This window comes from Triticum aestivum, chromosome 6D (assembly GCF_018294505.1).
Source record: "Triticum aestivum cultivar Chinese Spring chromosome 6D, IWGSC CS RefSeq v2.1, whole genome shotgun sequence".
Classification (NCBI taxonomy): Eukaryota; Viridiplantae; Streptophyta; class Magnoliopsida; order Poales; family Poaceae; genus Triticum; species Triticum aestivum.
In genome coordinates this window covers 304,897,518-304,913,030 of record NC_057811.1, presented here as the reverse complement: position 1 = coordinate 304,913,030, position 15,513 = coordinate 304,897,518, and the positions used below count along the sequence as shown (strand labels likewise).

The 15,513-nt window shown below is 41.8% G+C and overlaps 1 pseudogene; it reads left to right on the top strand.

The window, feature by feature from the left end:
* Positions 1 to 9,919: 9,919 nt before the first annotated feature.
* LOC123141519 (ribosomal protein S4, mitochondrial-like) lies at positions 9,920 to 11,091 on the top strand (annotated as a pseudogene).
* Positions 11,092 to 15,513: the final 4,422 nt, after the last annotated feature.

Here is a 15,513-nt window from a genome sequence, read left to right as displayed (position 1 = left end):
TTTCACACTTGTTGTGTCTATAAAAGATTTTCTCATAAAACACTAACAGAAGTGTTAGAGGGATTCACTTTCGATAAGAATCCAAAAGCAAGTTCCCTATACTACCTTCTTTCCCTCCTCTGTTTCTGTCTTTAAGAGGCAGTGCATCCGGCAGGAATCGAACTTACTTTTTGACCCATTTTGCCTTTCTAGGTTGGTGGGCGCTTTCACCATTCAGCCATGGATGCTTTAGCGAGTGAACTAGGTTTTTATTTGAGAGCGAACTAGGTTTTTAGTGGTATTCCTTCTCGAGCTTCTATTTCTTCCGTTAAGGGAGATTCGGGAAAAGATGGAATAGGAAGACGTGTTTCCAGAACGAACAAGATACGGGTAGAGAAGGGGAAGTTAGCAAAGTTAGACAAGATTGGAATGGGCATAGGAACATGTATTGATGTACCAGATCGGCTAATGCTCCTAGGTTGATGCGATGTATTCCACCAGTTGACTGGAGACTTTATTATTGGTATATCGATCGGTCCAGCACGGATTGAAATAGGAGCCGGTTCGACAGGAAGCTTTTGAAAATGCAGTGCACCCAGGTAAATAAGGAACAAGATGAATACAGAAGTTAAACGAGCATCCCACACCCGAAAGGTACCCCACATAGGCCTTCCCCGAAACCCCCCAGTCACTAACGTAAACAAAGTAGAAAAAGCACCAATTTCTGTACCGGTTCCGGAAGAACGAAGAAAAAGGGGATGTTTTGTTAATGGGAACAAGGAACTGTTTATAGCTGTCGCGATATAAATAACTATACTCATCCGAGCCGCAGGAACATGTACATACGAAATACGAGAATTTCCACCTTGTTGAAGATCTGGTGGTGCTACCCGAAGACTTAAATGAATAGCCATCGCTGTTAAGAACAACCGATGCCTTATGTATATTGGATCCGCTCTTCTGTTAGCATGAACGCATGAATGAGATTCTATTCCTCTTCCTTATTCTTCCTAAATAGAACCCCCAACCTAGGTGCGGAAGTAAAATAAATCCTTGTTTGTACATCGCTGAACTTACATACCCGGGCCCGGCTCAACATTCTTTTAAAACAATCGAATAACGACTTTTCCATGACTTGGCCATTCAATCTTGTGAACTAATCGAGACCGAAATTGGATAAAGAGATACAAAAGGAGAGGAATACCCAATCGATGAAAGAACATGAAACCCTTTTGTTTCTATAGAGGTACGGGAAACGGTTGGGGCAATAAAGTAGGTGAAGTGGTTGGATTTTGCGAGCTGTTCCAACCACTGCTGGATGTGATTCCAAGAGCCGAACGAGAATGAATACCACACAGAAGAGTCAAGACCGGGCCCCCTAATAGAATGTTTAACCGATCCATTCCGGATCGATCGAATTGGTACGGAAGTTGTAACATGGGAAAAGCACAGAAAACACGACTTATTTGATTAACCCGGTGACCTACCAATTGTAGAAGTAGGATTTTTGGCAAGCAATAAGCACTTAAATAATACAATTCGAGTGTACCAGATTCTTTATCATTTTGAGGAAAAGGTTCGGGAGGAAAGGGAAACAACAGAGGGATCCGAATCGAACCTAAATGGGAATGACATGAAAAATCTTTTTCAAAACCTATCATTAAGGGCGTGACGACGATATACGAGAGGAATAAAAAAACTCGTGATTGGTGTGGAGGGGAAGATATGCTTATGAAATTGTTCAAGAAAGAGTCATCTCATTTCCTTACTTCTGCGTTCTTTCGAATTCATTCACTTTGACGGCTGGCGCTACGCTAGCTTTGCATGATTAGCTCCGACAGAACAGGTACCGCATTTCCTTAGTTGGATCCGCTCTTTCTCTCTCGTGTAGTTGTTGCTTCCGGCTATTTATTCAGTCGTCAATCAGCATTGATCCGGGTAGTTAGTCAGTCTCTCTCTTTTTGCCCGTCCTTCTCTATCTATGAAATTCCTAATTCAGGGAGTTCGCTTTCCAATATCTAAATGTTCATGCAAAGCAACAAACTAAATGCAAGAACTGTCACGCAGAAGTCACACAGTATGCTGATCATTCTGAAATGATAAAAAGTATGGGATTTCATAAGAGATTCATACATAGAGATCTAAACTCATGGAAGGGCCCGGCCAGCAAACGAGATCTCTTACATCCAAAGGACCATGCCAATCGAAGATGAACCATTCACCGAGCCGAGTATGTGCAAGACAAGACATGGCTAGATAAGTCAAATAGAAGATATTGCTTTTACACGAGCAACTCTTTTCTTCATGTGGGTACAACCCACTTTTCCTTTGATGAAATGCGAACACAAACTTCAGGCATCCAAGAAAGAAGTCAAGATAGAAATCGAAGCATTGTCCTTGGGTTGAAGATCAATTCATATCGACAAGACTTTCCATTCATCTTTTTGTTGATATTTGGATTCCGTTTTCAAATAAAGTCATCTTGTAGTTAGAAATCACCTTTAGAATCATCAGCCTCTGTCCCTACACTGACTCGCTTATCCAGGATTGATCCTCACTACGGTCCTTTATTTTTAAACGAGGATAGGTCTCTCGCGGAACGAGGTGTAGATTGAGAAGAAAGATGAGCGTATGGTCCATACTCACTCGGGTTCAAACTTATTTTGCAGGGACAAATGGGTACATGCCTGTAGATCTTCTTCTCACAGCGAGCACTTGATTATGGAGCCTGATTCTATATATTATTTATGGATTATTATAGAATCTATCTGTTTCTGCAAATCATAGTGGGAATCCTATTACCGATACCTAAACGTTTTCTTTGTCGAAACAGAAAGGAGGGAAATTGGATAACCGACGACACGAGTGTCCCGTTCAACGTTCCGCTTCACTCCACTGTTAGATAGGCAATTCAATAGTTGCCGAGGAAAGGAGTTCCCCTTCTCTTGGCCAATTGACGTTCTGCTTCAATAAGTCATGACCTTCACTCTCCTCAAGTGAGGAGGGAATATTGTTTGACCAACGAAAGCCTCACTAGTTCCTTCTTCCCGTTCACTATTCCCGTAGCCTGATACGAGTTATTTAGTTCATGTCTCCTTGTTCTTGGGAAGAACCGAAGGTTCATTCGTGGCACTCATAGACATAGTTGTATTTCAGACCCTCTTCTTTCCCTAAAAAGCTAATAAATCAAAACAAGAGAAAAGCAGAAGCGAAAGCTCGAGTCGAAGAGTGGAGGTCGCTCGGTAACTCGAGTCGATCAGTCCCATTCATTCTTGCCCGAAACAAGTGGGCTATTCATTCCGGTGCCACCTTTGTTCAATCGAGTCCATGTTCTCTATTTCCCAAAACCCATTCGTTCACCGACCCGTGGACCAGAGGTTTAAAGCTTGGAATTGAGCTTTCTAGCTTCTTTAGTACAATCTTTTTGCGAGAGCAACTCCGGGTTCGTTCCTAAGACTACACTCACAGCTTTCTCTGTTTATGTTCCGGCATAGGAGATCTAGTGGTAGGATAGGGGACAGAGCTTTAGGGCTGTAGTAAACCTCATATGCGCGTGGCTTATCATAAGACCTTAGCCTGATGTCCTACCCAAAGACTTCAAAGGTAGTCACAGGACAACCTTTCCGAGTTCTAACTTCCAAACCTATAACTTGGTTTGCTTGCCTGCTTCCTATATGACCTATCAATCAAACAAATGTTCTAGTTCCGCGATACGAGCTTGACTGTCGCTCTGAGACAGTAGATTTCTTGGTTGGGGGTCCCTTTATCAAAGGCTCCCTTCCCTACTGATCATACAACAAATGAAGGTGGTTAGAAAGATGGCACATCGACCTTCTGTACACCCTGTTCGTGCTGCGGAACGCAGAAAATCCGCCTTCCTTGGAAAAAAAATCCTGACTCCGAAGTATCAAAGGAGACTTGGGTGGCGCCTTCTGAAGAGCCCTTCATTCTGCGACTCAGATAGGCTAGGATTCGTGTCTCAGCCAGAAGGGGTCGTAGGACTGACTCAGACAAAGCGTTAGAAGTACGATCTCCGAATCTATAAGCTTTGGCCTGCCTTCCTCCCTTATCTAATCTCTTAGGTAATAAGAAAGTGGTGTTAATTGTCACGCTAAGGAGCTGACCAGTGACATTTCTGTCTCAATTGAAGTCAACCTTACTATACTCGCTTGTAGGAGATCATCGCTCAGAAGGGCATTCTTTCGCTAGAAAAACAAGAGTTTGAAGATCACCCAACCCACGAAAAGGTCAGAACTCTCGATCTAGCCCCACTTTCTATAGCAATTTATTGACATGTTGTTTCGAATGTCCTTGAAAAGGCCTACACACATACCCTGCCACTCGATGTGTAGTGGGTTTGTTCAGTAGAGATGGTAGAGCGCACAAGTATTGGAAGGAAAGTTTCACGCTTCTTAAAAGAGAAAAAGTCTGTATTGAACTATGATTTGAATTCCTTTCTTATTAGTTTCCAAGTGAAAAAATTTCATTGCCTTGATCAGAGCCTTTAAGCCTTTTAGAAGCGAGCATTTCCGCAGCTTCTATTTTTCCTAAAGCTAATGAACCGAATGGAAGAGAAAAACTTGGAATAAATAATAAAGAAGGAACCAACAAGAAAATAAAGAATTGTTCCAACCTCGGCTCGGGGTCTGTCTGGAAATGGAAAATAGTTCTCTCTCTCATCTGGTCTCGCCACAGTGACAAGAAAAACAAGTGAATAATTGGAATAGAACGCAATCGTCAACCAAAATCGGGTAGGATGTATTATAAAAGAAAGCCTTGCCTCACTCGCAAGTGAGGACCTCACCCCTCCTTCCTCATTTATTGAGAATGGAAAAAGACAATGTTCATTGCTTCCTCAAAACAAGAGTTCCACGGGCGGCTGCTCCTGAACGAGCTGCTCATGCTCAAACTGATCAACATAAAGTGGAAAGTGTAGTAGAGATATTACTCGCAGTACGAGAAGGAAGAGAAGATCTAACCTCTCTACTTGACACCTCTGAACCAACTTCATTCCTAGCTAAAACAGGAAAGCTGAAAGTACTCAAGCTTCAAACTCCTTCCTAACAGCCCTACCGATAAAAGGAATAATGCTTCAAGGACTATATGACTAGCTCTTATACGAGTTCCTGGTAAACCACTACTTGCGTAAAGTACTCCGCTCGCTCCCCTACTCGTTTAAAGTATTCCACTCGCTAGGATCTTAGTAAATAAGCTTGCTCCTTACCATTCCTTCCTAGCTTTGAGAGCAATACTACCTGTAATAATACAATGAACTTATCCTACTTAGGGAACAGGCTGGCATAAAGGGCAAAAGAGAAAGAGTTACACCCGGTCTAAAACCAGGTGGTGTTACTTTCTTGCTTCCACCTGAACCTGCTTGCAGGCCTTATAGAAAAGTATTGTATAAGATAACTAGCTTGACAACAGGAATTCTCTAACTTACTTGTAGATAACGAACTTGCTGAAGGAGGTTAAGATAGTTTTCCGTTAATGGGGAGAGAGAAAAAGAGTCCTCGCTTTCATAATCGGTAATCAGAGTCCAGGCTTCCTACACCCATATTTTACGACAACCTATGAACCGACTAACTCAACAACTGGCCTTAGAGAAACTGTCCTAACTTATCCAAGTAGTCCTAATAAATGGCCATGATGAAATACTCTTCCTTTCCCTGCGGCACTCGCTTGAAGGACTCGAAAGCTGACTAATGCTGATAGGAAAACAGAGCTTCCTTCAAACGCTGATCGATACCATCCACCAGAAGAAAACGTGACCGCAACTACTTCCCGAATCAGTACCGTCTGGAGGCTTTGCATCTGTATTTGGAGCTGGGCATGCATCCATTGATTCTAGCACTTGGAGCTTTGAACGCTGGAAAGAGAAATACAATCTCCGCCCTACAAGTGGATCGATAGGTTCATACATCTTGTAGTCGGTGCAGTTCTGGGAAGGAATGGGCTAGTATGACTTCTGGTTTAGTCAGCAGTTCACTTCTCCCTTCTTGTCCACAAACAAAGCAAACTAGAAACCTACTTTTGCTGAAGACAGTGCTCAATGAGAGGAGGTGGGCAAGTATTAGTTAAGGGATATCAGGAAGGATGTCAAAGAAAGGGGAAAGAGCTTCATCGTCGATTAGCAATTGAAAGTAGGGGAAACTATGATTCTATCGAATGTGTGTATCCATTGGGGCTAGTGAAAGATTACGGTAGGGGAACCCGTTTCACTACTGACTTCGTGTATGAGTGACAAAAAGTCAGGGCATAATAGCCCCTTCAAAGTAGGGGCTTCACAACCCGCTTCTCTTCCTTAATTTAGTGAATGGTGGGTGCGCAAAGTCTTGAGTTTTGGACCTGTTACGGACAAAAGGAGAAGACAACCATTGTACCGATCCACTACTTGAATCTACGAGGACTAGTTTAGTCGGATCTATTGTTTTACCACTCACTAACAGGACTTTCCTGCTTAGGATTGATAAGATAAGAAGATCGTTTTCTTTCTCTTGCTCTGTATAATAGAAATAGTGTACTAAGGTAAGTTCCATTAAGTTAGGGCTGGTTAGTGAAGTTCATTAAGAGGGAGTTCTAGTTAAGTATGCCCATAGCTCTTGCTTCTAATTGGTTAGTGCAGGATACTACTCTCCCCGTTCAGTTCTGGAGAAGAGAAAGGCTGCGTTCCTTCTTTTCTTTCAGATAGTGGGATGCGTTGATCTGCTCAATCAAGAAGATCAAGTCCTCCCGGGCAAGGCGAACCTAGTGGTTTCTAGTTCAGTGCAGCCTTTTCCTTAGAGCTATTTGACAATGGGCCCAATGAAGACTTCTTCCCCCCGAGGATAAGTCGATACTAGTTTCTGGTCTGCTTTGGAGAGTAGAAGTCAATATTTGTTTCTGGTCTGCTACTGAACTTCGCATCGCACTAACTAATAGCTAGCAGCCTCACGGATCTCCTTATTATGTGCAGCTAAAGCGGGGTGTGTGCATTGTTCAACTAGAGCCGAGGAGGACAAAAGAATAAGGAACAATAGGTTCGCTACCCGATTTGAATAGTTTCCTTGATTTGAAATCAATCCAATATCCTTTTGAGAATCTAGAGTGATATCAACAACCTCCTAGTTGAAGTACAGACGAGGAAGCAACCTATTAGTTTCAGTCCAGTCCAGGAAAGGAGCGGAGCCTATTGATATAGCTTAGTAGAGCTTCGCCATGATAGCAGTTTGTTTTAACAAGTAGTAGGAATGCGTGCTGATGTGCCAAATCTCCTCGTGCTCCTTCCGGATAGTCCGAAATCTAGGGGTAAAGGAAAGATCAAGGTTTTCTCCTTGATCAATCGACTTGCCTGCTTCCTTTCATCTGGCCAACCGTTCCTGTATCATTAGCTAGATCTGTTATGTCAACCTCAGAGACAGATGCTTATGTAAGAAGAAGGTATCCCGAGGGGAACATGTCAAGTATCCGCCTGGCATCGAACTCTACTTTCTGTATGTTAATGAAAGGTTTAGACTAAAGCGGGGTAGTGGAATCGATCAACTCATCAGGCTCATGACCTGAAGACTGCAGGTTCGAATCCTGTCCCCGCCTAATCACGTGTACGATTCAATGAAATAGCTATTTGGAGTCCACTGATGATTTGCTAATTGTTTTATGATCCTTGACTAGCTATATAGACCCTAGGAACTTGCATGTGCTATTACTGCTGTATAAAGGAAAGGTGGCTCACGTTACCACTCTCCCCTATTCCTACAGGAAGGAAGAGTCCATCAAATGCAAGTCGCTACCAGTTTCCTATTTTGGATGAATACCATCGCACCATTTGACCTCGAAGTAACGAGTACTCAAGGAATCCTCTTGAATTCCAGTCATGATGATCGGATACCCGGACTACATCACCCTCATCAGGAAGAAAAGAGAGAGACATGGAGTAAAATGGATTCAAAACTGCCGCATTGCAAGTGAACAAAAGAAACCAGTGGAAATAGAAAGAGAATGAACAAGTGTATCAATTCATGAGTTAAGGAATACTATTGGGAAGATTGGGTGACTAATATCCTAAGAAAACGATCTCTTGCTTCCCTTGAAACATGCTGAGAGGACCATTTCGATTAGTGAGAAGCTCAGTTCATGGGTCATGATGACAGATCATATCGTGTACCAGTGCACTGTTCTTTATAGATCTATGTTCAGTGAACAAGAATGTAGTGAGGGGTGCTACTTTAGTGTTATTCCTAGACTGATGAAGTGAAGACTTTAGGCCTTGCTAATAGTGGACCAACTGAGAATGTTTGTTTCTCTTTTTTGTAGATATCTCAATATTCCTTGAAAGCCTTATGAATGGCGGCGAGGATGTGGAAGAGCTAGTCATATAGTCCTTTAAGCTTGATTCCTTTTATCGGTTAGCAAGGAGTTTGAAGCTTGAGTACTTTGAAGAGCATTTAAGAACAACTCATAAGCAATGCCAAGTGGCAGAGATGACTCGAGGGACCTCGTCAGATAAGCATATCCTATGGTAAATGTGGTACCTGGTCCAGTCAACTTGGAAGTAGAAACTGACCACTAGTGGGTGTCAATTAAAAAGTCACTCTGTGGCTAAAGCTTCTACTGCTATCGGCAGGGCTTAGTCTCTTGTGGTTCATTTCCGCCGGAGAGCATCTGTTTGAATAATTAGCGTATATAGTTGATCACTCTAATGACAACGGATTCGATTCACAAATTTCTCGTGATTGACTGAAGGAAAGGTTAGCGACTCCTCTCCCTACGGAATCTCCAGTAGAGCCATTGCATAGCTGGCAGACACGATGGGCTCAGGGTTTCGACAGCTGTTCATTCCGATCTTAGGTCTCGCTCAGCGAATTCAGAAGGGTTGGGTCCTTTGTCAATGACTTACTTTCCTAGTAGCAGAGATGCAAGAATAACTACTTTCTTCTGCCAGGCGTTTCTTTGTTGCCAACTGAGAAATAATACTCGTTTTTATCAGATGAGGGGGAGTGTCTTTGTTTGTTCAACGTGCAGATCCGGGAGGAAGGGGCAGGACTTGTTGTTCGGGCAGTCTAGTTTTGTTTTTGTTTGGTGCTAGTGTCCCAGTGAAGGAAGTAGGGCTTGCTGTTCCAACAACCGCTCTCTTCTCTCTCCGCTCCCTGATGTCTTCTCTTTGTCTTCGGTATTTTTTTTGAGGATTCAGATTCACTCATAACTATGAGAAGAGTGTGGGATGGAGGAATGGATTACGGAAGGAGATAGATTCTATATAAAATGGATTAATGTGGGTTTCGGAGATTATACTTAGTTCGTGGACATATTAGATACTACCTAATTTTCCTGATCTTCCGCCTAATAAAATAACGCAAAATAAAAAAAGTAGTACCATGAGCAGCTTAGACAAGAATGGATTTGGGAATGAAAAATAATAGTCGGCGAGAGCCGGAGGAATTGTTAAGTGAATGGGAGATAGATCGAGTGGGGCCTTGCAATAGCAGTAGATGCTATAGACGTGGTGTCATTATCAGCGATTCCTCAATCAATCAGAAGAAAGGGAATATAACCTGCCCCTCATTGTCCTTCAATCATGGTGCAATGAATATCGTAGATAGAGTGATTTCGATCTCATATAGCTAGCTTTCCTTTCAAAGTGAAACGATTTTCCTTTTACGTTGAGATATTTGAATTGGATTTTCTTTCACCACTACTATCATAACGCACAGAAAACACTGACGTTTCCGCTCACTTTCAACCACTGCCACTTTACCTGAGCACTGTGACGCAGTCGGTCAAGTATTGAGTTTCTGCTAGTATATCAAGGACTTATGAGAACTGAAAAGAAAAAAACGAAAAAAGGAATTCTCATAGTTCATTGAATTAAGGGAGGGCCATTCGTGGGGGGTTCGTGGAAGAGTTGGGTTCGATTCCCTTTATATGCGATGTGGCGAAAAAGACTAATTCAACGAATTATGCCATGCCAGCATTAAGATTTAAAACGTGTCGTCTACTTCCATGAAATGTTCGGAACAGAGAACTTTCTCTAATCCAACGCCGTATTCTCCGAAGATTGAGGAACAAGAGGAGATCCATTAAAAGAAATCTTTCTCGGAGAGAAAATTTAAACAGTAACATCAAATCACAAACTACACGAAAGTTGTCTCTTTATTATGGGGATTTACCCATAAGGGAGATGCACAGAGGAAGAGAACGAACTTCATATATCCCTTTTTTACTCAATCAAGAAACAAGATCGGACGTGATTCCGGTTCGTCTCCATTTTAGTGACACTCTTCTTCAAGCAAGGCAGCCGATAAGTCATCGAAGGGTTTGTTTGAATAATGGACTGGTAACCATTACTCATTTGAAAGTTTCCCACGGTGATCTAATATCTTTTAAAGAAAATGACGCGAGAACCCGCAGTTTTGAAATAAGGAGATCTTTCTATATCGACATATCAGTTGGAAAAATCATAGGCAAATTCCTATCGGCCATATCAGTTGGAAAAAGAAGAGGCAAATTCCTACCGGCCAGAATCTGGAGAAGAACAAAAAAAGAATGGTTCCGCTTACTCACAACTCAGAGGGGATGCCGCTTACTACTCAAATCCAAGAATTGCAAAAGTTGCGTTCTTATATGCAAGAAGAAGACTTTGAAAGAACAAAGAAGTTTGGATCCACAAAAGTATGCTTAGGCAGTTCCTTCGCTGAGCACAACAGAATGAAGAGGAATTTGTTTCATTTCAAATACTTCTTCTTATTGAAAAGAGGGAAGGAGAAAAACCGAAATCTTCCAACTCGAACAATAAGTCCTTTTGTAGAAAAGTCTTCTTTATATAGTAATTCGACCTATTGCTCCGGATCCCCGTTTACTAGGAAGATAAGAATCAAAAGGATCGAACTACCTACTCATTATTTGGAGGTGAATCATAGAACACTAAAAGCTGTGCTATCTTATGGACCTAACATAGGTCACATCCCTCACGACATAAGATTGAAAGATCCAAACCTTCCTCTTCGGAGCGGAAACGGACGTGGCCAAAACATATAAAAAAAGATCGGCCTAGTCGCTCATAGGGACATATCTATCCGGATAGAGAATAGTCTAGATCAATTTTGAGAAAAATCTCTCTCTATATAGATAGGTATCTCTGTGGATAGAGATAAAGATATGGATCCCTATAAATCAAAATATATGGAAAAGTGCACTTTTTGACTACTACTACTATTTCTTAGACTTTTTCAAGGAAACATTGTTTTTTCGATTTTGACTGAATTGGTCGGAGTGTAGACGAGCAAGTAGAGCCCAGGAAAGAGGTCAGATCGTCATAGAGCAGTCGACTATAAGTATAAGACTGCTGGCCTGAGAGAAGGCAGTCTCTCTCGGGAAACATGGCCCAATTTCTCTTCTTTCTTTTCACAAGGGCAACAATTGGGAATAAAACAGACCATGAACATGAGTTTAAAATGTAAAAAAAGGGAAGAGTGCATTCTCCACTTTCTTATCTCGAAATGCGTAATATAGTGATTTCATGTGTCTGTTTCTTTGAAAAGGTGGGTCGGCCCTTAGGGCAAACAGTAGTGCCAGGTTCCATTGTGAAACGGTCATTTGCCGGTGACCTTTGTCCGCTGTAGTACGAGTGACTGGCGCATCGCATCCAATCTCTCATGTCAATGAGTCAGTTAGAAAACAGCTCCAAATGAATCAGTGATTTCCCCTTTATTTCCCTCGGAGCGCAAGGGGAAACAAGATTGAGAATGAATTAAAACACACCAAATGTTTCATTTTTCCTATTATCAGTGGTCAGCTCTGATACAAACCAGGGGAAAAAGAACCTGGAACGCCTTCTTTAAGGCGCTACTATTTCTAGCGGCATAGGTGCTTTATCACAATACGAAAGATGTACATACGAGGACTACGATTCCTATTTAGAGATATTCCTACGAGCGATAGACATAGTAAGGAAATTACGTACGCCAATAACAAATACGAATACGAATTACGCCTACGAGCCTACGCAATGGCATGTTTTGGCGTATAAAGCTAAGAACGAGAATAGCCTACTGCCTCCACTCGGAAAAGGCAAAGGTATCCAGTATAGGATATCGATGAACGGAGGACAAGGAAAGCAGGCAAGGTGAACCTCCTTTGCCAAAGCCCTTTTGAAATACCTTCTTTTTGAACCTTTAGAAAATACCTGCTAGCTATCCCTAGTTTTTTTTAACCAGCTTTCCCCCAAAAAGGGGAGATCCGCTGCTTACTGCTCACGAAAACATACGACCTTATGGTCAAGTCGTCCGCCTATCTTTCTGATTTCATTCATTTTCCGATCGCATAAAAAGTCATGAGATCAAAAAAGAAATGTGAGAATGTAGTTACAGATGTAAAAAAAACTCAATATCTCGTTCTCTTGTTCTTAAATCATGAATTGGATGATGTGCGTTTCATCAAGTATGAACATATTGCATTTTTTGCTATGCAGTTTCAGTACCGGATCGACGTCCATTTATTTTTGTGTCCTCATCTGCATGTATGTCTGTGTTAGATAGGCTCTGGAAGGCCTTACTTTACTAACAGGTAGGGCGCATTACTTTTATTCTTTTTTTTGCTGCTTACCCGCATGTTTAGATTATTTACTTGCCCTTTCACTTTTTCTTCGGCTGTCACCAACTTTGTTCAATGCTAGTCCCTAACCCATGAATAAGGGTTCCGCTGGCTACCGGGTTTAGAGAAGTTTGTAAGCTCTTTCTCTTTTTTTGTTTTTCGCCACCTCCTGTGTCTTTCCGTTTAAGGTCTTTAATTTTCGGCATTAGCTTCGTTAGAGAAAGCCATGCGTGAACTACAAAGCATGGGATCCTGAACACCACGAAAGAAAGTGTACTACTTTTCAATAAGGTCCGACTTCAGAGAGGAGAGACATGAACTTGTTTTAGGTGTAGAAAAGGCATACGGTATGAAAGATTGATTGAAAAGAGGTAGGGACCTGTCTCGCTGCTAAGGGAGAAGGAGACCTCTATCGGAGCAAGCTAAAGAGCCCACTTTATATCGTCAATTTCAGGTAAGGCACTCGATCAAGCCTATACATCCGGGAATTTAGCTCCAAACCAAAGACGACTTGCTTTGCTGCATTTCTTGGGCCGGGGCTTTACTTGATTTTGGCGAAAGAAAAGCCATATGATCTACTTTCTGGTGCCGGTCCCTTCACAAAGATAGCCCCTTCTTGCTCTTATTCTTATTCTTATTCGGTGGAATACAAGAGTTCTGAAGCTCCTTTTTTTCAAGTGAAAGTTGCCTATCTTTCTTGGTTCGGAATCCAATCTAGTTGAAAACAAACAATTGCCCGATGGCAAAGTCAAATGAAAGGCTAGGAGTGTAAACCACGTACGAGCGTGGCGCAGAAAGCGAAATGTTTTGCAGCGAGTCAAGTGTAATACGATCAAAAGGAAATGGGGTCGATGCTAAAACTCAAACAGTTCCCCAGAGGGGGCCCCGGGTTGAAAGAGCGAGCTACATTCTTTCATAGAAGACAGAAAATAAGAGGACTGATGCTTTCTTACTTCATCTTAATATAGGGATTATAGCATTGGAATTATGGAATTTGAATGGATTGAGTACATCAAGATGAAGAAATTAACGTAATAAGCGACATTCTCAAAAGATTCGGTCATGCCAGAAACCTCAGTGTGCATGGCACTAAAAAAGGGTACAAATAACCTGAGATGCAAGTAATGGCTAAATAGCCGGGGAAACACTAAATAAAGACAAGTGTCATCCGCACTTACTTGATTGATTGAATCGAGAGATGGAAATGCCATTGAGAGATTAGAAGGGATAGAGAAAATGTCAGATAGAGGTCGTGCTTCTGCTCAGTCCAAAAGAACAATCTGAGTGAGGATAAGGTGGTTTATGTTAGGGTCCGAGAAAGCAAGTTGACATGCCAATCCTAACAAGAATTCCACTCTTTCTGGTCATGTCAGAAACCACCTCTTGGAAAGCAGATCGAAAGCCAATCGTTTCAGAAGATGATGACCCTCTTGTGCTCCTACGTTCTTGCTAGTTGGTGGATGAAGAATAGGAGAGAGCTTACTTGAGTAGAAGATAACCCGCGAGAAGGATGTTTTGTAGCGCTTTCTCATACAAAAGGAAAAGGCGTCACGACCGAAGATAAGGAAAGATACTAGCTTTTCATTGCTCTGTCGCGCCACCCCTCCTCCCAGAGCCGGTTCTTATCCATAGATTTTTCAGCTAAAAGATACGGTATACATATCAATGAAAGCTGGTGCCTTTGGTTCTTGGTACGACTGGTACTTTTTCTCATTTATCGGTCTAGTTGGAAAAATTGCCCCTCAAAGATCAAGTTTTTCTTATATATTATGCCGCGCCCTTGCCCTTAACCTTCCTTTCTCTTCTATAAAAAGGCTGGACGTCAAATGTAACTGATGCTTATATTCTAAATATGACAAGCAAGAAACCTACTATTGCCGTAAACAAAAACCCAAACATTAGTAACTAACAGAGCTTTCCTATTCTAACTATTTCCCTATAAACCATGATTGATATACCAATCAAAAAAGACTTCTGAAACTAAACTATTCTATTGATTTATGCCCGTTCTTCTTCTTCTTCTGTTTTTGTACGCCGAAGGATGTCTAGGAGGAACAGATCACTGAGGTTAAGGATGAGAAGATGAAAAGTGAAGATAGAGAATAGATGCCATGAACAAGTGTATCAATTCAAGAGTTAAGGAATACTATTGGTAAGATTGGGCATTGGGTTCATCTTGTTATTGACCATCCCTTTTCAACACATATCTTTTAGTATACGTCTTTTTTAGTTGCTTAAAGATTTCAGATATTGCTTTTTTTGTTATAGGAAGTGTTGCGTTCCCTTTAGGGTGTTTGGCGTCACCCGATAGGGTGTGTGCCCGGAAGAGAGAAGAAAAACATGTTGCTTGCTATTTCTGGTTGAAGAGCTATTTTTTCCTATCGAACAGGAATTCCGAGGGATGTTTTTTGTTGTCGATTTGTAGCAATAGAAAGATAATGGAAGTGATTGAATAAGTTGGGTCATGAGAATGGAAGTTGGGTCATGTTGATACTAGATCCATGTCTTGATTATTCGACTTTTCCATTCCAATGCACAATACTATGCATTCCATTCCAAAGAGCGGTTTCGGTGGGTTGATACGATTTCCACTTTGACGGTCCTAAGTTGGCATTCTTTGCAGATAACTTCCATCTCGCCATAGACGAAAAGTACCCAATTTCATGCCAAGAGACCATGTAAGGGTTGTACGACCCATCCATATGATAAAAAGACTCACAAGCCTAAGAGCAATTCCTTCCTTCCCTATCATTAATTAAGGACTGGCTTGCTTCGAGAGAAAGGAAATCTGAATTCCATAGTCGTCTTCCTCACGAGCTGGAACAACTAAAGGTGTAGGTTGGAAACATACTTTTTTCCGTTGGATTGTGCTCCAGAGAATGGAATAGTAACACGCGCTCCCGAGAGGCGGCATTAGTTTATGGTTCGAAAGCACGAGTCACTCCATCCAGCTATACTTGCATTGAT